We start from the raw sequence: 27,618 nt of genomic DNA, 5'->3' as shown, positions 1-27,618 counted from the left end.
GAGATTGTTTAAAAAAATTATCTCAAATCTAAAACATTGACTAATTCTAAAAGTTCCTCCAGTTTTGTTGTTGTTGTTGCTGTTATACAGTGCTTTAAAATTTACAAATAGTTTCACAGATGTATTTCATTTGATCCTACTAAATGTTGAAAGAATGTTACAGGCTATTATGTGTGGAACATGTTAGCTGTTCTTATTTTCTCTACTTCATAAATGAGGAAAGGGAGGCCCAGAGAAGTAAGCTGACTTGCCAAGATTTGTACTTAGGTCTTCTGGCTGCAAATGCTGTGCTCTTTTTATTGTACTGAGCTACCAGACTGCCTCCCAACATTTAGTTATCTGTGCCCTTGCTGTCATGTAACTCTACATCCGAGGGGAATTCTCAGATTTTAAAGACGTTCAGCTTTAGCCAAAAGAAAATAACCTGTTTATTCAATGAACCTGAGGGTAATTGTAGTCCTATCTGGTTTCCATCTCTGCATTTTTTCCCTAGCTAATTCTTGGTTCACTTGGAAGTGTTAGTACTGATTCACAAAGTCTTCCTTAAGCACTGTCAGAGTTTGTCCTCCAATTACCTACTCATGTTTTGGTGGATTACTTATCTTGCTTCTGCTTCTCACCTGGGCGAAGTTCCCATCAGAGTCCTTACTCTGCAAGCAAGGAAGGATACTATGTTCCTGAGTTTAAAGACGGAAAAAACGCTTACATAGTTGGTATAAGCCAGAATACAAATATTTCCCATTGAGAGGAACATAAGAAACCAGCTGAGAAAACATTGCTATTCGCAGATTTAGATGAACCCAGAATTTATTTCAGCCTTGGAGATAAAAGATGGTGCTTTTAAATTATTAGTATTTAAAGCATTCAATCCTAACATTTTGGAAAGACATAGACCCCTTTGTGAACATGCCAAAAAGTATCAATGCTTCTCCTAGAAAAATGCACAAACATGTATTTGGAATACAGTCTCAGGGATTTCATTTTGGGGTAGTTTCTGGGTCCCATACACAACTTACCTGACTTAGAGTGTGTCACAAGGATGGTCCCTAAGTGATGAGTGTTCTAATGCCTATGGGTCATACAGAGCCCAGTTAAATTTGCATTATGGCTGGATATCTAATTTCTTTGTTATTAATAGAAGTAATGTATGGCGACCTTTTACAAGAAAACTAATACATGCTTATTGTAAATATTTTAAATGAAAAATATTTCAGAAATAGAATTTCCAGTAAACCTTCAGAGAAACCATTGTTAAGAGCATATACATTTCCATATGTGTTTACAGATATATATACGTTAAACAGAAATCACGTCATACTGTAGGGAAAATTTATTTTGTCACTAGATAATATATCATGTCACTAGGTAATAAAAAAATTTTTATTATTATTATTTTTTTTTTTTAGGTAATATATATGGATGGACGGACCATAGATACTTAATCCTGGGTTATTATGGGCATCATTTTGTTTCCAATTTTATGACTACAAAAAATACAACAATGAATATCCCTGATCATATCTCTGTTCACAGATGTAAATATTTCTGTAGGATAAATTTCCAAAATGGGATAAGTTAAAGGATATGAACATTGTAAATTGTGAAAGGCCTTGCTTGCAATTGCCCTCCCAAATAGAATAACCAAACAAAAAACCATTGCCATAGAGGAGATTCCGACTCACAGTGACCCTGTAGACAGAGTAGAACTGTCCCATAGGGTTTCCAAGGCTGTAAATCTTTACAAAAGGAAGCTGCCACATTTTCCCCCCTCCTCCCTGCCCCTAACTGGTGGGTTCAAACCACTGACCTTTTGGTTAGAACCCATGTGTTTAACCACTGGGCCACCAAAAAAACCTGTTGCTGTCAAGTTGGTTCCAACTTATAGCAACCCTATAGGACAGAGTAGAACTGCCGCATATGGTTTCCAAGGAGCACTTGGTGGATCTGAATTGCTGACCTTTTGATTAGCAGTTGTAGCTCTTAACCATTATGCCACCAGGGTTTCCACGGGGCTACCAGGGCTCCTTAAATGAAATAAACCAGCTGGTAATTCTACCAACAATCATAGGAAGTTATCTATTTCAGATATTTTTACTAATACTGTATATCATAAGGAACCCTGTTTGAATCCACTGGCCACTCCCTGGAAACCCTATGAGGTGGTTCTACTCTGTCTTATAGGGTTGCAGTGAGCTGGAATTGACTTAATGGCAATGGGTCTGGATCTTGGTATAAGTCTTTAAAAACACTTTTCTAATCTCATCATTATAAATTATATCCCATTGTTTTAATTTTTTAATGTAATTATTGTATTTTTTAAATGTTCATTGCTTTTCTATATTTCTTTTTCTGAAAATATTCTATTTTTGCCCATTACTTATGGTCCTAGTATTTTTTTTCTTTATATTGAGGCTATCAGCCCCTTGTCAGTCATATTGTTCTTGTTGTTAAGTGTTTTTGAGTGGGTTCTGACTCGTAGCGACCCTATGTACAACAGAAGGAAACACTGCCCAGTCCTGCGCCATCCTCACAATGGCTGCTATGTTTGCGTCCATTGTTGCAGCCACTGTATCAATCCACCTCCTTGAGGATCTTCCTCTTTTTTTGCTGATCATCTATGGGTTATAAATAGTATCCTAAAGTGTTCCATCTCCCCTTAACTCTAAGTGTTTGTTTATTATAAAGAAACTTAATATTTTAGGTAGCAAAAATTACCAATAGTTTTCTTTAAGGTTTTTATTTCTTGTAGAAAGACCATATCTACTTGAAAGTATAAAATGAATTCACCTATAGTTCCTTCGCATATGATTTCATGTTTATATTGAAATCTAAATGTAACTGAGCAGAATAAAGTTTAGAGGTAGAACCCAAAACATGCAGGAATTTGTACATGATACAGAAAACACTTCACTTCAGTGTAGTTACTAGTTAAAGAGGGAGGGACAACTGGGTAGCTGCTACTACCACCAAAATGAATTCCGTATGAATGAAAGAATAAAATGTAAACAAAACAAAATTCTAGAAGAAAATGTGGGAGAATATTTTTGGTAAAAGAAATGAAAATGGCTTTTAAGCATACAAAAAGATACTAATACGATAAATAAAAATTATACCTATAAATATTATTTTGTACCTATTAGATTGGCAAAATAATATTTCTTTATAGGTAAAAGAAACCCTGGCGACATAGCGATTAAGAGCTACAACTGCAAACCTAAAGGTCAGCAGTTCGAATTCACCAGGTGCTCCTTGGAAACCCTATGGGGCAGTTCTACGCTGTCCTATAGGTTTGCTATGAGTCAGAATCGACTCAGTGGCAACAGGTTTGGTTTTTGGTTTTAGACTGGCAAAGATCATAACAGTTAAGTCACACTATGTCGGTGAGGGAAAGGGGAAACCTAGAGTGCTGACAAACATTCAGTCTGGGCTAGCGTGGCTGTAGTTCGTACCACTGTTGTGCATGACAGCTCATTTTGTCTATCAAAATGTAAAATGTGCCTACTTTTTAATCCAGAAATTATACTTCTAGAAGTTAAACCTAAAGTTCTACTCCACATGTAAGCCAGGAAACAGAAGCTGAAGAGACAACAACCTACCCCCAGCGCTGACACAGACAGAAAGCCTTCCTTAGAGCTGGAGCTCTGAATTCAGACTTCCACCTCCTAAACTGTGAGAAAATAAATGTCTGTTTGTTAAAGCCATCCACTTGTATTTCTGTTACAGTAGCACTAAATAACTAAGACACCGTCTTTTTCTGGGTTGTTTCTCCCCCATTAATATAAACTCACTGCTCCCTAAGGTTCTTATCTCATATTTCTCAAGTTGCAGTTGTCAATTTGATCCCATGTAGGTAGTCCTTAAGAGAGCATAATGCTCAAGGCAGATATTTTTTACTAGGTAAGCTAAACTATTGTTTAGTTTTAAAAATTCAGGGAATATTTTTGGTTTAAGGTTTAAAGGTTATCTCAGGGCAATAGTTTTGGGGGTTCATCCAGCCTCCATGGCTCCAGAAATTATGGACTCAATGAGAATTTGAAATTCTGCTCTCCATTACCACCCTTTTGATCAGGATTCTTCTATAGAATCTTTGATCAAAATGTTTAGTAACTTTAGCCGGGTAACATCCAGTTCTCCTGATCTCATGGTAAAGGAGGTAGTTCCTCATGGGGCAATTAGCCACACATTCCATTTGCTCCTCCTATTCCTGACTCTTCTTCCTCTGTTACTCCAAGTGAACAGAGAACAATTGTCGTGCCTTGGATGACTACTTGCAAGCTTTTAAGACCCGAGACACTACGCAACAAACTAGGAGGTAGAACAGAAGCACTAAATGTATTATTAGGCCAATTAACTGCGATGTCCCATAAAACCAAGGAACTAAATTTCATGAGGTTTTTGGCTGGACATAAGCAGCCTGGGCAGCTACTCTTTTTTTGTTGTTGTTGTAAATATATCTATCACACAACTTTTTCCAATTCAACTTTTTATAGGTATACAACTTATTGATAGTAATTATAACAATCAGCTATGCAATGCTACCCTTAATCAACGTAATTTTCCAACACCATTAATTCCCCTTCCCCCCTCCCACCCCTGGTAACCACTAATAAAATTTTGTCTTCATACATTTGCCTTTCCTTGTCTTTTTACGTAAGTGAGGTCACACAATATCTGTCCTTTTGTAATTGACTTATTTCACTCAGCATGACTGCAAGCTCCATCCCTATTGTAGCAAGTATCAAGACTTAATTTCTCCTACTGGCTGAGTAGTATTCCCTTGTATGTATGTACCACATTTTGTTTATCCATTCATCTGTTGATGGACGTTTGTTTAAAGAGAACGAAGTAGGAAGACTCACACTTCCTGAATTTAAGACATGCTCTACAGCTACAGTAATCAAAACAGATTGGTACTGGTATAACAACAGACACACAGACCAGAGTGGAATAGAATTGTGAGTCCAGAAATAAATCCACACATCTATGGTCAACTATTTTTTGACAAAGGCGCTATGTCCATTCAACGGGGAAAGAAGAGTCTCTTCAATAAATATTTTGGGAAAACTGGATTTCCACATGCAGAAAAATAAAACAGGATCTATGCCTCACAACATACACAAAAACAAATTCAAAATGGATTAAGGACATAAATGTGAAAACTAAAACCATAAAATTCTTAGAAGAAAATACAGGGGCTATGCTGTAGGGCCTAGCTTTTAACAATAGATTATCTCATTTAATAATAAAAGCACAAACAGCAAAAGACATAATAAATAAACGGGACCTCATAAAAATTAAAAACTTTTTTTCATCAAAAGACTTTACCAAAAAAGTAAAAAGACAAGTTACCAACTGGGAAAATACCTTTGGAAACCATGTATCTGATAAGAATGTAATAACCAAAATATATATAAAACTTTGACAACTTAACAACAAAAAGACAACCCAATCATAATTGGGCAAAGGACTTCAATAGACATTTCACCAAAGAGGTCATTAAAATGGCTACCAAACACATGAAAAGATGCCCAAGTCATTACCTATCAGAGAGATGCAAATCAAAATCAAAATGAGACACCATTTCGCTCCTACTAGAATGGCTAAGATAAAACAATAACAATGACAAAAACCCAGAAAATAGCAAGTGTTGGCAAGGATGTGGGGAAATTGGAACCCTTTTCCATTGCTGGTGGGAATGCAAAATGGTACAGTCATTGTGGAAAACAGTGGGCGGTTCCTCAAAAAACTAGAAATAAAACTACCATATTGCTCAGCAATTCCGCTCCTAGGTATACACCCAAAAGACTTGAAAGCAGACACTCATACAGAGACTTGTACACCAATGTTCATTGCAGCACTATTCACAGTTGTGAAAAGGTATAAACAACCTAAATGCCCATCAACAGATGAATGGATAAACATTTTTTGTCTTATAAGTTTATCAGTTTAAAAGTAAGTTTTATAAATTTATCATTTATTTTTAGCTATTTAATTTTTTGTAGTTATTGCAAATAGGATTCTTTTTATGTTGTATTTTCTAACTAGCTATGGTTTACATATGGAAAAGCTCTTGGTTTTTGTATATTAATTTTCTTACTGGTTACTTCAACTCATCTTTAATTGATTCTAAAAGTTTTTCAGTTTATCCTTTCGGGTTTTTATTTCATCTGCAATTTAATGATAATCCTGACTTATTTTCATAATGTAATCTTATTCCTATTTCATGTCTAATTTTATTAGTTAACATTTACATCGTCACATGGTGCGATAGTGGGCATTCTTGCCATGTTCCTAACTTCAAGAGGGAGAATTATAGGGTGCCTGGGTGGTGCAAATGGTTAATGCACTTAGCTGCTAACTAAATGGTTGGTTGTTTGAGTCTACCCTGTGGTACCTACGAAGAAAAGCCTGGTGATCTACTTTTGAAAAATTAGCCATTAAAGCCCTCTGGAGCTCAGTTCTACTCTGACACACACAGGATTGCCATGAATCAGAGTCAACTCAATGGCAACTGATGTTTTTCATTATAAAGTAAGTTGCTAACTTTGGTATAAAATATACATTTTCAAATCATTATAAATTCTTTAAAAGTTTTTATCAGTAATGATACTCCTTTGACCTGTTAATATAAAACCAAAAAACCAAACATGTTGCTGTCCAGTCAATTCCAACTCATAGCAACCCTATCTGACAGAGTAGAACCACCCCCTAGGGTTTCCAAGAAGCAGCTGGTAGATTTGAATTGTCAGCCTTTTGGTTAGCAGCCCAGCTCTTAACCACTTTGCCATCAGGGCTCCATTAATACAACTACATAAAATAAATTTCTTTTTTTGAACCATCTCTATACCTGGAATAATCTCTCTTAACTTTTGCATATTATTTGTAACTAGTGTTGGCTTGCATTTATTAATATTTTATTTTGGATTTTTACACTATCCAAAAAGAGATTAACCTATAGATTTCCCTTTTGTGTACTCATCAGTTTTGGTATCACAGTCATTTATTTTAAAACTAGCTTTTCTGTTTATACAAAACAGGGATTAGTGGAGAAAAAGCCTTGAGGGCAACCACCTGACATGGTCTTAATGCAAAAATACAAAAAAAAAAAAATGCTCATAAAGCTGTGGTTTGTCTACTTTTGTGAAAATTTACAACACTGTACTCACTATACCTTCTTTCTGACATGTTCACAAGTTATTCCAATAAATATGTGGTTATTCTTTCAGTGGCAAAGAGAGGCAGATGTTCCATGAAAGTTTTTGTTCTCCCAATCTGCCCCACCTCCTGATAACATGAACCAGAACATTGAAAAACCCCTATTTCAGAAAATGGGGGAAGGGCTGGTGGCCTCCTCGCTGCTATTTACTTAAAACCAGTTGCCTTTGAATAGGTTTTGACTCATGGTGACCCCTCTTATTTCTACTGCTGCCCTTTTGTATTATGTTGGTCTCTGCTCTTTGGATTTATTTCCCTCAATTGCCTTTCCTTATCTTCGTTTCATTTATCCCACCACATGTCCTTCAAAACCCAGTTTAAATTTTTTCCCTCTTCCATAACATCACTAATCCAGCCCATTCTACATACCACAAGGTTTCTCTTATCAACTCAAAGTTGCCTGCACATTCTAACAGTAAGTTCTCTGCTTGTTTCAAGAGTCCTATTTGTCTTTTGGAACCCCTGGTGCCATAGTGGTTAAGAGCTACAGCTGCTAACCAAAAAGGTCAGCTGTTCGAATCTACCAGATGCTCCTTGGAAACTCTACCCTGTCCTATAGGGTCATTATGAGTCAGAGTTGACTCGATTGCAATGGGTTTGGGTTTTTTGGTATTTGTCTTTCTTAGGCTCCATGGTTAGCTCCTCGAGGCCAGGGACCTTATTTTAAAATTTTGCCATGCATTTCCCATTTTGTTTAGGACTGTTTGTTTAATCACGTTCAATGTATAATTGCAAGGTATATTTGATGGAAGACATGTCACAGTTATTCATTTAGGTAAATGAGATAATCAAGCGTTCGCCAGAGGTAAATCATTACTATTAATTTCCTCATTCATCACATATGTACTCAGCCTCAGGGGCTAAAGGAATCTGGGATTGCAGCTTTTAGGGAAGCTAGATCTCTCCATATTGGAGCTAGACATGAAGTTCAGAATTCACCTAGGGCTCAACACTGGGAGTCCAAGACTAAATTTGCCTCAGACCCCTTTCTCAGAGTGGATCAAGTTACTTTATACCTCTGAGAATAAGCCCAAACTTTCGAAACTCAAGTGACAAAATACCATTGTCTTATGAATTCAGCAAGATTGCTTTGTAAATTGTTGAAATTCCTTTTTTTTTTTTAGTTTGCAGGTGGGGCATAGCTGCTACTACATACCGTTGTCAGCTAGTACTGTGTAGTCTTCTATAGGAACATGGAAATCTTTATTCTATTCGATTGATGGCACTGGGTTTTTTATTCGATTTTTAAATCTCTTTCGTAATTTTTTTTTTTTTTTAACTTTGGGATTATTCTGACTTAGCTCCATAGGGAAAATAACAAGACAAAATTTACATACTTTTTTAAAAAATATGAGAATTTGACTTTTCCCGAGGGTGCATTTGGGCTTGAGGGACTACTGTCACCACACTTCTGAAGATCACTTTACAACTGTGGGAAAACTTACCGAGCTGTTTTCTTTGACCTCGCCGTTTCTAAATCGCTATATTACTGCAGGGAACTGGCACAGGCTTCATCTTTCTCTCTCTTGCCTTCTCACCCTATAAAAGTCCCAAATCTACTCGGTGAGAATATGGAAACAAGGCTGAGAGACAGAGGAGGGAGAGGGGGAGGGGTTAATTACATTGATAGGGAAGGAGCAAGCAGTTATGCATTTTTCACTCCCCTCCGCGCTCCCTAGGGCCATCGAGTTGTTTCTGCAGGATGTGTGAGGACAGTCAGTTGCATTTTGATCATGGCCTAAATCTTGGAGTCGACATTGCAGGGGCTAGGAACTCTGCTGCTCGGCCATCAACCTGAGCGTCTGGCTAGCCAGAGGAAAGCGAAAAGCCAGGCCCAAGACACCGGTTGTCATGGGAACCGGTGCGCTAGTCCCCCCAGCGACCTAGTCCCTAGGGAGGGGGCGAGGCTGGAGGCCCAGCTGACCAACGAGGCCCATCGGAGCGCGGGGTGGGAGATTGGCGATCCACCCGGAGCCCCGGAAGGTTTGAGTGACAGAAAAGGGAGGCGGGGCCGCCGCGACCGCAGAGGTGGAGCCGGAGTTGGGAGAGTAGCTCTGGCCGCGCGGCGAGGGTGTGACACCATGTTCACAGTCCCTAGAGACTGCGGTGCTCGCGAGCTACGCTCCCTGGCTCTCCGGTCCGCCTCAGCCGCCTCGGCAGCGCTCAAAGCCGGCTGCAGGAGTTGAGCCGCACCGTCGGAGGAGGTTTTGGCGAAGCTGTTGGAGGGGTGCCGACGACAGTAAGGCGGAGAGGGTGCACGAAGGCTCGTGGGTTAAGAGCCCGTGGGGTTCGCCGCCGGAGGGACGTTTCCGAGGCTTGGAGGAGGAGGGGGAGATGCTGCTCCTCTTCTCCCCCTCCTCAGGCTCCTTCTGCAGCTCCCTCAACCCACGCCCGCGGCCGCTTTGGGGAGAATTGGTTGTGGCTCTCCGCGCCCGCGGCGGCTGCCCGCAGCCCGCCCAAACGCCGAGTCCCCGCAGCCCTCGCCCCGCGCTTTAGTAGCTGGACCTGGTCTCACGACGAGCGGGTAAGGACGAGAGTGCCCCCGGGCTCTGGAAGTGCTGAAAGTGCAAAACAAAGTTCATCTCCCTTACTTTCTTCCTTGACTTTTGCCTCAGCCCCTGAAACCAGTCCCTCTGTTGGCCCTGATGGAAGGAACTTTTCTTTGGTTTTGGTGTGTCTGTGAGGGTTTTTTTTTTTTTTTTTTAATATATTCGAGTGGGGGTGGGGTAACCGGGCTGGGTAAGGATGAGATGGAGTTTCATTGTGAATTAGGTAGTTCCACCTTCCCCCGCGGAAGTAAGCCGGGTTCTCGGGAGTGAAACCCCAGAGGGAGTAAGAGATTGTGGGGTAATAGGGAGTGTTGACACTACCCCGTCGTGCTTGTTCAGCTCTGCTCTGTGCGTGGTAAAGAAAGGGTTCCTGGAGTCTGTTTCTAATTTCTGTAAATGATTGTGGAGATGGTGTGGTTAGAGGCCGCCCAGAAGAATGTGTATGTGTAAGGAGTCGGAGAAGAGGGGGTGGAGTAATGGGGAAGAGGGGGCAGAGGGAGAGACACTCCATGATGCAAGCTGTTTTATTGCGTTTCTTCTCTGAGCTCAAGTTAAAATCACCCCCCCCTTTGCTCATTGCATGATACTGTAAGTGCAGAAAGCTGAAAAGCTAAAATTAGACCAAAGTCAAGAAAATTCTTACAAAGTTTGGTTAACTTTTGATGTGAATATGTGGAGAAGGGGGGATGGGGAAAAATATTATCCCTAGGATAGACTTGGAGCAATACAGTTTTCACTGGCGTTATCCGTGTACTTCCAACTAATCTCTTCAACAGCCTAGAGTCATTTTCGTTTAATTGCATCTTTGAAACAACAAACGCGGTGACTTCACAAGGAGCTGCCAGAGCGGAGTTTACCTCTCAGGAAATGGGGCAATCGGGTTTGTTTTCAAGGCGGGATTTAAACGAAATGTAGGACATCTGATCTGTGGGATGCAGGGTGCTGGTAACTAATCGGCAAGATTTTAAAATTTATATAGAGTTTACTAAAGGGGAGGAAAAAAAGAATTAAAGTCATTGTATTATGAAACAGGCAGTGACTTCAAGCGTTGGTATTTTCCCAAATTCTTGATGATTGTGCTGGCAGGGTCAAGGTGAAAACTTATTGCGTGCACATCCGTTGCTTGTGGTGGTGCTGTGATAAAAATTGTTTCTTGATTTCATGTCACTGGAAACTCTTTTTTTAAAGTTCATGCATATATTGAATTAGTAAATTCAGGCAGAGGCACATTGACTACTTTTTCATGCAATCCAAAATTTATTTTTTTTTTTGTAATAACATTGTGTTCTAACTTTGATGTCCTCAATGCTTTGTGGGAGTGTGTTTGTTTGGAACCTAGAATTAAAACACATAGAGAAAAATACCTTATCTACTCAGAAAAGGAATAATTTTAATAGTTTTCCATTTTTACAACTGGAGAATTATGACTTCCTTTACAATTAAGAAAAAAAAATTATCTTTTATTTTTCTTACAATTACATAGGTTTATCTTCTTTAATTTTGTCCCACCAAAATTTTTACGTTCATGTAAAGCCTATATGTTTTTTTGGAGGGTGGTTATCAGCATCCAAAACATACCATTAAAAACAGTGTCAATTTAAAGAATAAATGTTGACACTGTGATAGGGGTCAAAAGTTGTAAAACTTTTACCTTTTTTTTTTCTGGAGAGATCTCCAAAGTGCAAGAAGTGACGGTGAAAGTTGGTTAATCAGTTGTTTTGGGGTAGATGATAAGTGTCCATCTGTAAATGAATGGAATTTATTTATCTTTATTATTAAGAATAACAGATCAAAGCCTTGGTTTATTATACATTATACCTTTAATAGTTTAAGGATTGGATGAGGGAGCAATGTAGCCTCTCGTATATCAATTGCATGTGTATTTTTTCCAGCTCATCTTATTGCCCAGCCCCAAATGTACCGGAAAAAGAAAGACTACTTAGGATGAGTATCTCCTCCTTCTCTTTCTCCTCCAACTCCTTTTTCTTCTTCCTTTTGATGGAGTGTATAATTTTAAAATAAACTATACAACATTTTTTAGTATAATTCAATTATGATTAAGACCATTTGATGTTGAACCAGAAAGAAAGAAAACCATAATCTAAGCTAGTGTGTTTAGGAGTTACTTCTGTCAACACATTCTTATCCTGGCAATATGTTTTGGGAGAAGTCTGTACCATTACTTAGAATAGTGAGTTGAAGGTGTTCAGTTAGGCCTCTGATGTAACTGAGTACTCTACATTTTTTGTGACTCATGAGTTAATGTCACTTTACAAGGTGGGGGCCTGAGAAAGGAGAAAAGATCTTGGGTCTCAGGATACAACAATTAATGGTGATGGGAATGGTGAGGATCTGTTGCTCAGGTTTTCTCATTTTTTCTCTGAAAACCTTTTTCAACTTTCAATGGGTTGAACCACTCAGGAACTGGATTTTTTAAAAAGATACCTTTAAATGTATAAGTGTATATAGCCTTTTTAATGGTTGAAGTTAAAGTTAAAAATTCCATTCTCACTGTAAATATGTCACATCAAAACTGGTCTGTAAACTGCTATGGGAAGAGTTCTGTAATCGCTGGAGTCAAAGGAAAAATGAAAACATCTTTAAATCCCGTATCTTATTTCTGTTCAATGCCAAACCAAAAAAACCAAACCCAGTGCCATCGAGTTGATTCCAACTCATAGCAACCCTATAGGACAGGGTAGAACTGCCCCATAGAGTTTCCAGGGAGCGCCTGGAGGATTTGAACTGCTGACCCTTTGGTTAGCAGCCATAGCACTTAACCATTACGCCACCAGGGTTTCCTGTTTAATGCCAAACACTGTGAATAAGCATCCTGTTCTATCCTTTCCAACCCTGTGCTCAAGAACGTGTGACTATAACTAATAGTTCGTGAGGGTAGTCAAACCAGAAAACTAAAGCCACCGCCTTTGAGTTGACTCTGACTCACAGTGACCCTATAGGACAGAGTAGGACTGCCCCATAGAGTTTCCAAGGTTGTAAATCTTTTTGGAAGCAGACTGCCACATCTTTCTCCTATGGAGCGATTGGTGGGTTTGAACCCCCAACCTTTCTGTTAGCAGCTGACACTTTAATCACTGCGCTACCAGGGCTCCTTTGAGGGCAGTAGGAGACCAATTAACTTCTTAGGATAAGAAAGCAGCACCTCCTAAATAGCCCAGTATAGAAGCTAGTATAGATTTGAAGGATAAACATGTTTTTCCTGGGGGTTTCTATCAAATGCTTAGGAAATAAAGGAACTGGACTGGTTCCAGCACCGCTTCTGTGTCCCACCACTGAATCCTGCTTTTTGTATTTCTTTGTTTGTTTCCAGTGTGAAAAATAGCTGAAACAAACTGCCTCAGAGAGCATTCTTCTGCCTTAGTATAAAGAATGTGGGCTTTACTGTCTGACAAACATGTGTCCAAATCCTAGAGAATGTCTTTAAGTTCGCTTTCCTTATCTGTAAATAATTTAATAATATCTCTTTCAAAGTGTTTTGAGAATGAAGTTACATAATATATGCAAAAGTGTCAAGTGCAAGTTGACAATATTTAGTTTGCATCCTTCCTAATCTTTTACATGATAAAATCACAGTTGATAACAAAAACTTATGACTGCCTACCCAAATCATTGCTGAATGTTTAACTCATATTTAGCTCTGAGAGATTTTGACTTGAATCTTGGGGGGAGGCAAAAGGCTCTCTTTGACCATCAGCAGAGGAATGTCTTTGGTTGCATACTATCTATGCTTAACGAACAGTTTCACCTTTGAAAAAGTTCTTTATGGTTTAGTGGTTCTCGACTCTGGCTGTGTGTTAGAATCACCTGGATGTTTTTTTAAAATATAGATGCCCAGATTCCAACCCAGACCAATTAAACAAGAATCTTTGGGGGTGAGATCAAGGCATTCACATTTTTAAAAGCTTTTTTAAAGAAATTATGACATGTATCCTACTTTAGAACCAATGCTCTAGTCTCTGCTTGAAAGTGAGTTATAGAACATTAGTCTTCACAGGTACAGCAACATTTTTGTGTTGTATTATAGTCCTTTCCTCTTTATAAATCACAAGCATTAAAAAACAAACAAAAAACTTATATCTCAGAAGCATCTATATTTATGCCCACCTAAAGGACTTTTTACAGTTTGAATCAGAATTAAAGGTACACTTTTTACAGTTTGAATCAGAATTAAAGGTACACATAGTTCTCCCCAGTCCTCTAGAGCTTTATTGTGCATAAGGTAGCCACTAGCCACATATGATTATTTAAATGTAAATTGAAGTTAATTAAAATTAGATGCAATGTAAATTTCAATTCCTCAGTCCCACCAGCCATATTTTAAGTGCTCAGTAGCCACTTGCAGCTAGTGACTACTTGTATTAGACAGCTCAGATATAGAATATTTCCATCATTGTAAAAGGTCTGTACTGCTGAGAGGCTTTGAAATTTGTATACAAGCTTCTCACCATCTGAAATGGAATATATATGTATTTGTGTTTTTCTCTAAGTCATGACTTACATTTCTTTATTTTTGTTTTCTGATTTATAATTAAAAATATGTGTAGTCCTATTTTTGATAGTTGTTTATTTAAAGTGAGGGGAAAATATCGCATTTGTGATGCTTACATTGCTTCTTTCCTAAATCTATTGCACCTGGTTTTAAAGTTTTTCTTTTCAACGTTAAGTGAATAGAGGAACTCAGCTAGTGCCCTTTTATTATTTATATCACTATGTTCTGAATCTAACCAATGGTTTAATTGCCAAAAGTTTCAGGTCTGGAAATATAGTAATGTACCAAAATACTGGAAATAGAGAAAGTCATCATTTCAACTCAAGAATTGGGATTTGATTGGAGGTTTTTCCTTCTGGTGTGGGTCATTTTTTCCGCTTGCGTATGGAGACTCTTAGTTGACATAATCAAATTTTTCAGCAGAAAACCATCTTATTAGTTTTAACAAGAACATACGAGTAAATCTAAGTGCCCATCAACAGATGAATGGATAAACAAGTTATGGTACATAAACACAATGGAATACTATGCAATGTAAAGAACAATGATGAATCTGTGAAACATCTTACAACATGGATGAATCTGGAGGGCATTTTGCTGAGTGAAATAAGTCAGTCACAGAAGGACAAATACTGTATGAGACCACTATCTTAAAAACTCAAGAAAAAGTTTACACACAGAAAAAAGCAAACTCTGATGGTTACGAGGAGGGGAGGGGTAAGGAAGGAAAATCACTAACTAGATAATAAATAAGTTTAATCTTTGGCGAAGGGAAAGACAACACACAATATAGGGGAAGTCAGCACACCTTGACCAAGGCAAAGTCATAGAAGCTTCCTAGACACATCCAGACACCTTGAGGGACCAAGTTGCTGGAGCTGAGGGCTGGGAACCATGGTCTCGGGAGACATCTAGGTCAATTGGCATAACAGTTCATAAAGAAAATGTTCTACATCCTACCTTGGTGAGTGGCATCTGGGATCTTAAAAGCTTGTAAGCGGCCATCTAAGATGCATCTATTGATCTCATCCCGTCTGGAGCAAAGGAGAATGAAGAAAACCAAACACACAAGGACGATATTAGCCCAAAGGACTAAAAGACCACATGAACCACAGCCTCCACCAGCCTGAGCCGAGAACTAGATGGTGCCTGACTACTACCACCACCGATGGTTCTGACAGGGATCACAATAGAGGGTCCCGGACAGAGCGGGGGGAAGAATGTAGAGCAAAATTCAAATTCACCAAAAAGACCAGAGTTACTGGTTTGATGGAAACTTGAGGAACCCTGGAGACTATGGCTGCCTGGGTTTTGATTTCTGACTCGGTGACTAACTAGCTCTGTGATCTAGGTTACTTAACCTTGCTGTACTTTAGTTTCCTCATCTGCAAAATAAGTATAATAGCCAGGTCTACTTTTGTGGGTTGTTGTGAGGACCAAGTGAGTTAATACATGTAAAGCACTTAGAGCAGTGCCTTAAAACACACTAAGTGTTTAATAATATTCCAAAAAACCAAACCCATTTCTGTCGAGTCAATTCAACTCATAGCAGTGCTATAGTAACTATTATTAATTTTGGTATGCATATATTTGATTTATAACAATTTTTCCTAGCAATAGGTACATGTAATGTATAAACTTGAAATTTTTTTCTTTCAAAGTTTGTGGCCCTACCTTGTTCCTTCTGCTACGTGATCCTTCCACTCATTTTACTTGGGCATACTGATATATGTGATACTGACTGATTTTTACACACTTAGTAGATCTTGTGAAATGAATGACATCATACTCAAACTACTCATTTTTAGAACACCACATCTGTTTTGGAATTACTTTTACAGCATATGACACATTGTTTGGAATGTCCTTTTTAGTGGCACATCGCTGTTCTTTGAGAGTGGGTTTGATTCAATTAAACTATATTTACGTTTTAGAAAGGTGAATTATTAAGGAGTATACTTTGAATTAAAATTTAAAAATGATTATAAAGTGAGAGGAGAGATTCTTAAAATATAAGTCCGAACATAACTAGAAAAAAGGGTTCCAGAAATGTTTCTGATAATGTCATCTTTAAGGACAAGGATATGTACCTCTTCAAAGTGTCTGTTTTGAAAGATAATACTTTCAGATACATAAATTCTAGTACGTTGAAATATACATGTTCATAGACCCACAGACACAGAGTCATTACTTATTTGTGAATCTTATGTTGCTGTGCTCTGGAGAGTAAGTGCTGTGCAGCATAACCTAAAATTCTTTAGAAAGTATGCCCATATTTCCCAACTGGCATTCTGTAGACATATCAAATAGTTTTTTTTGTTAAAAATTTTCTGTGTTTCTCATGGAATCTTTAATATGCTAATGTGCCCCATGAATCTCCAAGATGATAGTATATATGATGTTTTGCATTTATTTGACAGTTTGACTGTAGAATTCATGGCACATCTCTTAGCAGCTCTCATAATAGAAGAACTGATTTGGGAAGCACTGCTTGAGATATTCTTCATACTTGCCATATTCAAGATCACTGCAGTGATTTATTTGTGTTGTTTCTTTTATCAGGTAGAAATTCCATTGGATTGCTAGTAACAGAGGCCCAAACCAACAGTGGCCTAAAGAAGGTAAAGATTTCTTTTTTTCCAACATACCATAAAGTCCAGGTGTAATACTCCTGGGAAACCCTGGTGGTATAGTGGTTAAGTGCTACAGCTGCTAACCAAAGGGTCGGCAGTTTGAATCCGCCAGGCGCTCCTTGGAAACTCTATGGGGAAGTTCTACTCTGTCCTGTAGGGTCGCTATGAGTCGGAATTGACTTGACGGCGCTGGGTTTGGTTTTTGGTTTGGTAATACTCCAGAGCTGATATAGCAGCTTCAAGACAGTATACCCAAACACCTCTTTATTTTTCTTCTCCACCTCATTACCTGCGTGGCTTCCATCCTTAAGGTGGCCTTATGGTCACAAAATGGCTGCCAGCATTCAATTCAAAATATCCTTCCAGGCAGAGAGAATATGAAGAAGTAGGGACAATGCCAAAAAAATGTGCCTTCCAGATGAGTTAGATTATTTAAAGAGTTTTCTTGAAAGCCTTGCCCAATGACTTCTGTTTATATTGGCCACCCTACTTGCAAGGGAAACTGGGAATTTTAGTTTTGTTGCTGACAAGTTGGCTGTCCCAAAACAGATTAAGGAGAGAAGATATTGTAGAGTCAGTTGCTGTTTCCGTCAAACTTCCTGATATCTGATCTCCATTTAGTTTAGTGGAATTTGGTTGTAGTAAGCATAAATAGGAGGTCTGGTGGTACAGTGGTTAAGAGCTCAGGCTGCTAACCAGAAGATTGGCAGTTTGAATCCACCAGCCACTCCTTGGAAGCTCTGTGCAGTTCTACTCTGTCCTACAGGGTTACTATGAGTTGGAATTGATGCCATGGCAATGGGTTAAACATAAATAAGTCCCTGGGTGGTACAGAAGGTTAACTCACTCTGCTATTATCCAAAGGTTAGAGGTTTGAGTCCACCCAGAGGTGCTTCAGAAAAACGGCCTGGCGATCTGCTTCTGAAAAATCATCCATTGAAAATCCTGTGAAGCACAGTTCTACTCTGACACATATGGGTCATGGTTGAGTCAGAATCAACTTGATGGGAACTGGTTTATTGGAAGCTTAGGCAAATTATCGTGAAGAGACCATATGTCAATTGTTTTTTATTTTTTCTTTGTCCTGGTTTGTTGACTTACCACTTGATTTCTAGCACATAAAACCCAGTGCTGTCGAGTCGATTCTGATTCATAGCGACCCTATAGGACAGAGTAGAACTGCCCCATAGAGTTTCCAGGAGCGCCTGGTGGATTCGAACTTCCGACCCTTTGGTTAGCAGCCGTAGCACTAAACCACTAAGCCACCAGGGTTTCCTTCTAGCACATAAATGATGCTAATAAAGTGCTTTGCGCCTAGTGGGTATTTAAGAAACTGCATTTACTTTCTGTGGAGGCTGGTTCATGCCATTATGATCATTTGATATTTTCCTTTTATGCTTTGCATTGTTTGAACTTAATTTCGTGTGATAATGTAACTCATTTATAGGATTAAAAAATCAATATTTGCCTTATCATTGAAATATGTCAGTTTATATCCCTTCGTAAGCATTTAGGTTTTGTGGAAACAAAATCCAAGTAATAGTCAGGATTTGTTTATCTACATTTAAACATGAATTAAGAAGCATAGGTGTAATAGAGAGAACACAGATTTTGAGTTCATATTGTCCTGGGTTTGAGTTTTAGCTGTTTTGGTAATTAAGTGATTTTGATCAAATAATTTAATCACTCTGTGTGTGATCTTTAAAATAGAATTAATATCTATGTTGTAAGTTTTTGTGAGCTTTATTCCTGAGTCATTGCACATACAATAATGATCGGGCCAGCCCGCTGATTCAGTTTAGAAGAATTTTTACCATTCACTTCCTCCTTCAGCAGTGTCTAGTATTGCGGGAAATAACAATCTAAGAAATCTGATAAATAATGCTGAGACAAAATCATGACTTATTTCTTTATCACCCATATTTTAGCCTCTCTAGTTTGCATCATTTTGTCACTGACCATGTGCTTTGGTTATCAGATTGCTTTATATGCAAGATCTTTTTTGGCAGATAAAGATAAAGATCAGCTACATATATTGTTGTTTGTTGTTAGTTGCCATCTCCTTGGCTACAACTCATAGTGATCTTAAATATATAATAGAAGAAACATTGCCCAGTCTTGTACCATCTTCGTGATCATTGCTATGTTTGAGTCCATTGTTTTGGCCACTGTGTCAGTCCATCTCATCTAGGGTCTCTGTTAATTTAGCCGATCCTCCACTTTACCAACCATGATGTCCTTTGCTAGTGATTGGTCTTTCCTGATGAAGTGTCCAAAGTAAGCAAGCTGAAGTGTCACCATCATCACTTCTAAGGAGCAGCTACATGTGGACCACTTTAAAACTAGAAGGCCTCACATTTTAAAGGAAACAAAATGAGTAAATCTGCCATGTTCCCTTGAATATGTGAAAAATACAGAAACTGATAGGAAAAAAATATTCACGGTATTGACTCTATTTAAAATGCAACAATTAGAAATAAAACAATTGGAAATATTTTATAAGTAATATAAATTTAACTGTTTTGAATGTCTGTTTTTGTTTCTTGCCTAAACTAATTATACAACTGTAAAGTGTTTGACCACTTTGGGATTAGAATTGTTCTGTGTATTTGAGAGAATTCCCCCCAAAAGGGAAAGAAAAATAGTTCTACCAAAACACTTAAAATATCGTTGGGAAAACACACACACACACACATGCACGCACGCACGCACACACACACAGAGAGCTAGGAAAGATAGGAAATCATTATATATATATCGAAAAACAATGAATCAGTGAAATGGAATTTTAAGAAAGAAAGTGTGCTCTGATTTAATCAGAAGAGTCACTTGGGAGGTAGAGCTTGAACTGAATATTAGAGAAGCAGGGTTTGGGTTCAATGGCTAGGAATGAGCATGTATTTCCTAGAGCAGAAAAATGACATGAGTAAGTGAATTCATGTGAGAGGATAGACTGAAGATGGCATGTGAACATGAGGAAAGCAAGCAGAGGGGTATGCCTAAAGAGTAAAAAAACAGGAAAGTGGATTATTAAAGTGCATTAGGAGAGACTTTCAAGGAGCACATGACCAGTGAATACCAGATGCCGCAGGGAGTCAAAAGAAGAAGACTAAATACAAGTAAAAAAAAAAGGACAGTATGATCAATTAAATGTTATTACTGTCAAAAGAGTGATTTTACTACACTGATGAAGAGGGAAATAAGAAGGAAATTGAAATGAAAGATGATACTTGGTGGACAAATAGATAAGAGTTGGATGATAAGAGATTTCATAGGATCAGAATTTTTTTTTTTTAAGATTGAAGATGGCGAAAGAAAAGATCCCATAAAATAAAGGGATTTAAAATGCCAGTAAGAGAGAAAAAGAAGAATCTCCTTTTTTTTTTCTTTTTTTTAATTAACTTTTATTAAGCTTCAAGTGAACATTTACAAATCCAATCAGTCTGTCACATGTAAGTTTACATATATCTTACTGCCTTCTCCCACTTGCTCTCCCCCATTGAGTCAGCCCTTTCAGTCTCTCGTTTCGTGACAATTTTGCCAGCTTCCCTCTCTCTCTATCTTCCCATCCCCCCTCCAGTCAAGAGTTGCCAACACACTCTCAAGTGTCCACCTGATTTAATTAGCTCACTCTTCATCAGCATCTCTCTCCCCCCCGCTGACCAGTCCCTTTCATGTCTGATGAGTTGTCTTCGGGATGGTTCCTGTCCTGTGCCAACAGAAGGTCTGGGGAGCATTGCCGCCAGGATTCCTCTAGTCGCAGTCAGACCATTAAGTATGGTCTTTTTATGAGAATTTGGGGTCTGCATCCCACTGATCTCCTGCTCCCTCAGGAGTTCTCTGTTGTGCTCCCTGACAGGCAGTCATCGAATGTGGCCGGGCACCAACTAGTTCTTCTGGTCTCAGGATGCTGTAAGAACCTCCTTTTTTGAAGCTCTGTCTGGATGGGAAGGAATGAGTCTGAGGGTTAGCCCTTAACTTTAGTTATGAGGAAAGCAACTTTTTTTCTGTAGGATTGAAGGAAAGGCTAAGAAGATGGATGTGTGCCACAGATGAATAGAAATGGAAATAAGGTTTTATAAAAACTTACACTTAATGCCATCGTAGGCAACATTACACCTACTCCTCCCTTATTGACTATCTCATTATGCTTTTATCTGACATTTTGAATTTCTGACAATAGTAAAAAATCTGACCATTTTATGTATTAACAGGGTGGCAGGCATGGTGGCAATGGCTGTGGAGATCCCCTCCCTCTAGGAGTGTCTCCAGGAGGTCACCAGGAAGCTGGGCCACGCTGCCCCGTGCCCTCTGCTTCCTCCTGCTGGTGGAGGGCACCATGTCCACTTTCCATATGGGGCCAGCCTCCTGCATGGTCAGGGCCTCCAGGCAGATGCAGGTGACACTGAGCAACAGGCAACACTGAGCTGGTGGGCACCTGTTCTGGGTTCCCAGTGCCTGTGTGACCTGAGGCCCTGCAGCTCAAAATTGCTATGGGATGTGGGAAGGGAGGAAAGGAAGAGGCATTGGAGAGGGTGTTTGAAGAAATGCATGCGAATTTAATGACATCCCAAAGTAAGCTGAACTGGGCCTGTAGCCTCCCTCTTTGTGGGGCTGGGTACATAGCCAGGCTTCTAGCACCCTCACAGGAAGCCTGGAGCCTCTGACTCACCAGGCCCAGAGGGCAGGGCAGGCTCTGGAATCCTGAATGCAAGGCTTCCAGGGGTGGTAGTGGAGCCCTGGAGGTGGCTCCCTGAGGGAAACTCTGACCCAGCACAGGAGGAAGGGGAAGTGGTTAAGCTGTGGGCCCTCCAATCACACAGCCCTGCTTTATCCAGCTTTGTTCTCTCCAGGCCTTCTCCTGAGAGGAATAATCTGTAGCTGGACTGATCACAGTGATGAGCACATCAGTAAATCCTAGCTGTTATTGTATCTATGATCATATTTTCTAAATAAAAAAAAATCAAACAAATGGATGGTCTGAAAACAAGAAAAATCCTCCATTTTGGCATAATGCCGATTTGCGCATAGCTACCTGGTCTTTGAGTGGGTGTACGTGCTTTCAAGTATGATCTGGATTGTGATGAAGAATTGGAAGCTTGAAGAGATGGGTAAAAGTTGGGGATAATTACTGTTGGAAAAGTAATAAGAGGTTGATAAGGATTTATAGGCCTTATCAGTTGGATAATTTGAACAGTGGTGGTCCAAGTCCACATCTCCAGAAAATGAAAAGCTGTTCATTGTTTCAATCCATGATGTTCAAGTAAAATACCAGGCCTAGTGGTTAAGAACTATGGCTGCTAACCAAAAGGTTGGCAGTTTGAATCCACCAGGTGCTCCTTGGAAAGCCTATAGATGTTCTGCTCTGTGCTATAGGGTTGCTATGAGTCAGAATCAACCAGACGGCAGCAGGTTTAGAGTAATGAGGAAACCCCATTGGGTGGACTGGGAGGATTGGGTGAAAGGTTAAGTGATTTCACTCAGCACTTTTTGAACTTGCTCAGTAAGCAACTCTTCATTGAATCAATACATATTTACCATTTCTTCTATCTACCACTTTGTTAGAACAACCTGACAAAGGATCTTGATTCCAAATAAAGTGTGTTTGATATTTGTTCAATTGAAGATGCTCTGTGGATTACTGTTTAGTCTACTTAATGTAGGATTGAGGATTATATTTAAAATGAGCTAAATAAGCTATAAATGCAGGAAAAGTTGTTTAAATCAAAATTTCTTTTTGTTCTTCAATATTCTGTTATAGCATTTGTGTTTCTTAGTTGCCACTAGTGTGACTTTACTGTCAGCCTTTATGCTTTTTTATTTATGGTGGTAGCTATCACTGTTGTTGTTAGGTGCCATGGAGTTGGCTCTGACTCAGAGCGACCCTGTGCACAACAGAATGAAACCCTGCCAGTCTTGCGCTGTCCTTATAATCATTGTTATCCTTATAATCATTGTTATGCTTGAGCCTGTTACCAAGAGGATTCAAAATTTAAAACTAGTTGGTAATGTTTTATGCAGATTTCTTTGGCAACAAAATAACTTTCCATTCTTTTTAGGAATTATACTTGGCATTTTACCTGGCAGCTGTTAACTCCTAAAAAGTTTTTTTGACATGAGCCTTATCTTTCCATCTTAAACTCAAATAAATGTTTTATCTAGTATACTATCAAGTGTGAGGTAAGAAGTACAATTCAATAAATATGTTTAGTATTTTACCTACCCAGGATTTTTTCTTTTTTAAATGCCTGAAATAATATATTACAAAACACCTTGGCCATCTAGAAATACATAATTAGTTGATTGCCTAAAGTCACCTAATTGATTTTTAAGTAACATCAAAATTCAGTGTAGGCCCCTAAAAGTAGTATCTTAGTTGGCCAGGTCATCTGAAGAATTAATTATAATTCCCTTGATTAATAAAGTGTACATAATAGTGGATGGTGCCTTTTTCTTTTTCGCTGCTTTTTGTATTGCCAGACATTTCTCTGAAAAAAAAAATCCAGACATTCCCAAAACCAACTCTTCAGACAAAGATTAGACTGGACTATAAGACATAAGAGGATACTCCTGAAGAATGTGCTTCTTAGTTCAAGTAGATACAGAAGACTAAATGGGCAGCTCCTGTCCGGAGGCTAGATGAGAAGGCAGAAAGGGACAGGAACTTATTGAATGGACACGGGAAATCCGAGGTGGAAAGGAAGAGTGTGCTGTCGTGTTATAGAGAGAACAACTAGGGCCACATAACAATGTGTGTATAAAATTTTTGTATGAGAAACTAGGGCTGTAAATTTCACTTAAAACACAATAAAAAAAAATCTAGAGGAAATAATGTTATTCTAATCTATAAATTGCCCCTTGTTCACTTACATGTCACATCCTTTTGAATATATTTAATCTCTTAATCATGTGAAAAATTCTTAACTAATAATTTCTTTTTCTGTTTTAAGAGAAATAGTAACAATGGAGTATCCTATAAACAGGGAAATTCACGTTCAAATGTTCTTTTACTATCCCAATGAGGGACATTATAAAGATTTTCATATCTCCATATGTATTTTGACAACTAGCTGCTTAGACTGTCTGAACAATATTTTAAAAGCTATCTAGGATGTAGCAGCTAGTAAATATGAATATTTACATTATAATGCAGATTTAGCCAGTAATTTATATACAGACCATACACATATATGCTTATGATGTCTTTCAAACAATCTAAATGAACACCAGAGTCCCTGGGTCGTGGAAATAGTTAACTCGATTAGCTACTAATGAAAATATTGGAAGTTTGAGTCTACCTAGAGGCACCTCGGAATAAAGAACTGGAGATTTACTTCTAAAAATATCAGCCATTTGAAAACCCTGCGGAGCACTGTTCTACTTCTGAGTTGACTTCACAGCAACTAGCTTTTAAAATACACACTGAAAATGATTACAATGATCAGGTACTATTTGAGTGCTTATTAAGAACTTGACATATAGTATCTTACTTATTCTTACAACAACCCAGTGATGCTGTTGTTCTCACTTTCACCCATTGTGGAGTGGATTCTGACTCATAGCAACCCTATAGGACAGAGTAGAACTGCCCCATAGGGTTTCCAAGGCCGTACATCTTACGGAAGCAGACTGTCTTTCTGCTGAGGTGGGTTAGAACGGTTGACTTTTTGGTTAGCAGCTGAGCGATTAACTACTGCACTTTCCAGATGAGAAAACTGAGGCTTCAAGGGGTTTAATGTCTTGCCCTAGGTCACATAGCTAGTTGGCCAAAACCCAGTGCCGTCAAGTCGATTCCGACTCATAGCGACCCTACAGAACAGAGTAGAACTGCCCCATAGAGTTTCCAAGGAGCGCCTGGCTGATTCGAACTGCCGACCCTTTGGTTAGCAGCTGTAGCACTTAACCACTACGCCACCAGGGTCTCCAGCTAGTTGGTAGTGGAGCCGAAATTTGAATTCACGTCTATGTGACTACAAAGCCAATTATCTTAACCTTAAATTATCATATGACTGTTGTTGTTAGGAGCCATCCAGTCAGTTCCCACTCATAGCTACCCTATGTACTACAGAATGAAACACTGCCAGGTCCTTCCTCACAATTGTTAGGCTTGAGCCCATTTTTGCAGCCACTGTGTGAATCCATCTTGTTGAGGATCACCCTCTTTTTTGTTGGCCCTCTACTTTATCAAGCATGATGTCCTCCTCCAGGGACTGATTCCTCCTGATAACAAGTCGTCTTGCCATCTTTGCTTCTGAGGAGCATTCTGGCTGTACTTCTTACAAAGCAGATTTTTCATTCTTCTGGCAGTCCATGGTATATTCAGTATTCTTCGCCAACACCATAATTGAAAGACATCAATTCTTTTTAAGTCTTCTTTACTCGTTTTCTAGTTTTTGCATGCATATGAGGCAATTGGAAAACATTATGGCTTGGGTCAGGCGCACCTTAGTCCTTAAAGTGACATCTTTGCTTTTTAACACTTTAAAGAGGTCTCTTGCAGCAGATTTGCCCAATGCAATGCGGCTTTTGATTTCTTGACTGCTGCTTCCATGGGCATTGATTTTTGGATCCTAGTAAAATGAAATCCTTGACAACTTTAATCTGTTTTCCATTTATCATGATGTTGCTTATTGGTCCAGTTGTGAGGATTTTTGTTTTCTTTATGTTGAGGTGTAATCCATACTGAAGGCTGTGGTCTTTGATCTTCATCAGTAAGTACTTCAAGTCCTCTTCACTTTCAGCAAGCAAGGTTGTGTCATCTGCATTTTGCAGGTTGTTAATGAGTCTTGCTGCAATCCCGATGCCACGTCCAGCTTCTCGGATTCTTTGCTCAGCATACAGATTGAATAAGTATGGTGAAAGGATATAACCCTAATGCACACCTTTCCTGACTTTAAACCACGGAGTATCCTCTTGTTCTGTTAGAATGACTGCCTCTTGGTCTGTGTACAGGTTCCTCATGAGCACAATTAAGTGTTCTGGAATTCCCATTCTTCCAAATGTTACGTTTAATTTGTTATGATCTACACAGTGAAACACCTTTGCATAGTCAATAAAGCACAGGTACTCATCTTTCTGAAATTCTCTGCATTCAGCCAGGTTCCATCAGACATCGTCAATGATATCCTTTGTTCCACATCCCCTTCTGAATCTGGCTTGAATTTCTGGCAGTTTTCTGTCAGTGTATTGTTGCAACCACTTTTGAAGGATCTTCAGCAAAGTTTTACTTGTTTGTAATATTAATGATATTGTTCGATAACTTATCTATTCTGTTAGATCACCTTTCTTTGGAATGTGCACGAATAAGGGTCTCTTCCAGTTGATTGGCCAGGTAGCTGTCTTCCAAATTTCTTGGCATAGATGAGTGAGTGCTTCCAGCACTGCCTCTGTTTGTTGAAACATCTCAATTGGTATTCTGTCAATTCCTGGAGACTTGTTTTTTGCCAGTACCTTCAGTGCAGCTTGGGCTTATTTCTTCAGAACCATTGGTTCTTGATCATACGCTACCACCTGAAATGGCTGAATGTCGACCAATTCTTTTTGGTACAGTGCTTCTGTGTATTCCTTCCATCTTCTTTTGATGCTTCCTGCATCTTTTAGTATGTTCCCCGTAGAATCCTTCAGTATTGCAACTAGAGGCTTGAATTTTGTCTTCAGTTGTCTCAGCTTGACATATGCCAAGCATGTTTTTCCTCCTTTTGGTTTCCTAACTCCAGGTCTTTGCACATTTCATTATAATACTTTACTTTCTCTTCTCGAGCCCCATTTTGAAATCTTTTCAGCTTTTACTTCATCATTTCTTCCTTTTGCTTTAGCAACTCTACGTTCAAGAGCAAGTTTCAGAGTCTCTTCTGATATATCCGTTTTGTCTTTCTTTCTGTCTTTTTAATGGGCTTCTTGCTTTCTTCATGTATGGTGTCCCAGATGTCAGCCCCCAAATCGTCTTGTCTTTGGTCATTGGTGTTTAATGAGTCAAATCTGTTCTTGTGACGGTCTTTAAATTCACGTGGAATGTACTCAAGGTCATGGTTTGGCTCTCATGATCTCGTTCTAATTTTCTTCAGCTTTAGTTTGAACTTGTGTATGAGCAATTGATGATCTATGTTTGGCCCCTGGCCTTGTACTGACTGATGATATTGAGCTTTTCTATCGTCTCTTTTCAGAGATGTAGTCAATTTGATTCCTCTGTATTGTATCTGGCAAGGTCCACGTGTATAGTCGCTGTTTATGTTAGTGAAAAAAGGTACCTGCAATGAAGACGTGGTTGGTCTTGCAAAATTCTGTTATGTAATCTTCAGTGTCATTTCTATCACCAAGGCCATATTTTTCAACTGCCATTCCTTCTTTGTTTCCAACTTTCACATTCCAATCACCAGTAATTATCAGTGCATCTTGATTGCACGTTTGATCAATTTCAGACTGCTGAAGTTGGAAACCCTGGTGGCGTAGTGGTTAAGAACTCAGGCAACTAACCAAAAAATTGAAAGTTCGAATCCTTCAAGTGCTCCATGGAAACCCTATGGGGCAGTTCTACTCTGTCCTATGGGGTCACCATGAGTCTCAATCGACTTGATAGCAACAGGTTTGGTTTGGTTTGGTTTTTTTTGAAGTTGGTAAAACTCTTCAGTTTCCTTACCTTTGATGTTAGTGGCTGGTGCATAAATTTGAATAATAGTGGTATTAACTGGTCTTACTTCTTAAAAAAAAAAAA

The 27,618-nt window shown here is 38.9% G+C and overlaps 1 protein-coding gene across 16 annotated transcripts in view; it reads left to right on the top strand.

Moving 5' to 3' along the window:
• PTPN13 (protein tyrosine phosphatase non-receptor type 13) overlaps positions 1 to 27,618 on the top strand; it is a 1,019,774-nt gene that overhangs the window by 732,084 nt on the left and 260,072 nt on the right. For 5 of the 16 annotated variants that reach the window (XM_049885788.1, XM_049885789.1, XM_049885785.1 and 2 more), the window contains exons 1-2: positions 8,995 to 9,739; positions 16,837 to 16,895. The exons of 1 other annotated variant lie outside the window; for it this stretch is intronic. The gene's annotated coding sequence lies outside the window, so the exon portion shown is untranslated. Of the gene's footprint in view, positions 1 to 8,993; positions 9,740 to 16,836; positions 16,896 to 27,618 lie in introns of those variants that run through there. 10 more of the 16 variants (XM_049885798.1, XM_049885794.1, XM_049885792.1 and 7 more) reach the window with 5 other exon arrangements.

Source organism: Elephas maximus, chromosome 5 (genome assembly GCF_024166365.1).
Source record: "Elephas maximus indicus isolate mEleMax1 chromosome 5, mEleMax1 primary haplotype, whole genome shotgun sequence".
In the NCBI taxonomy this organism is placed as follows: Eukaryota; Metazoa; Chordata; class Mammalia; order Proboscidea; family Elephantidae; genus Elephas; species Elephas maximus.
This window is presented reverse-complemented; position numbering and strand designations above follow the sequence as displayed.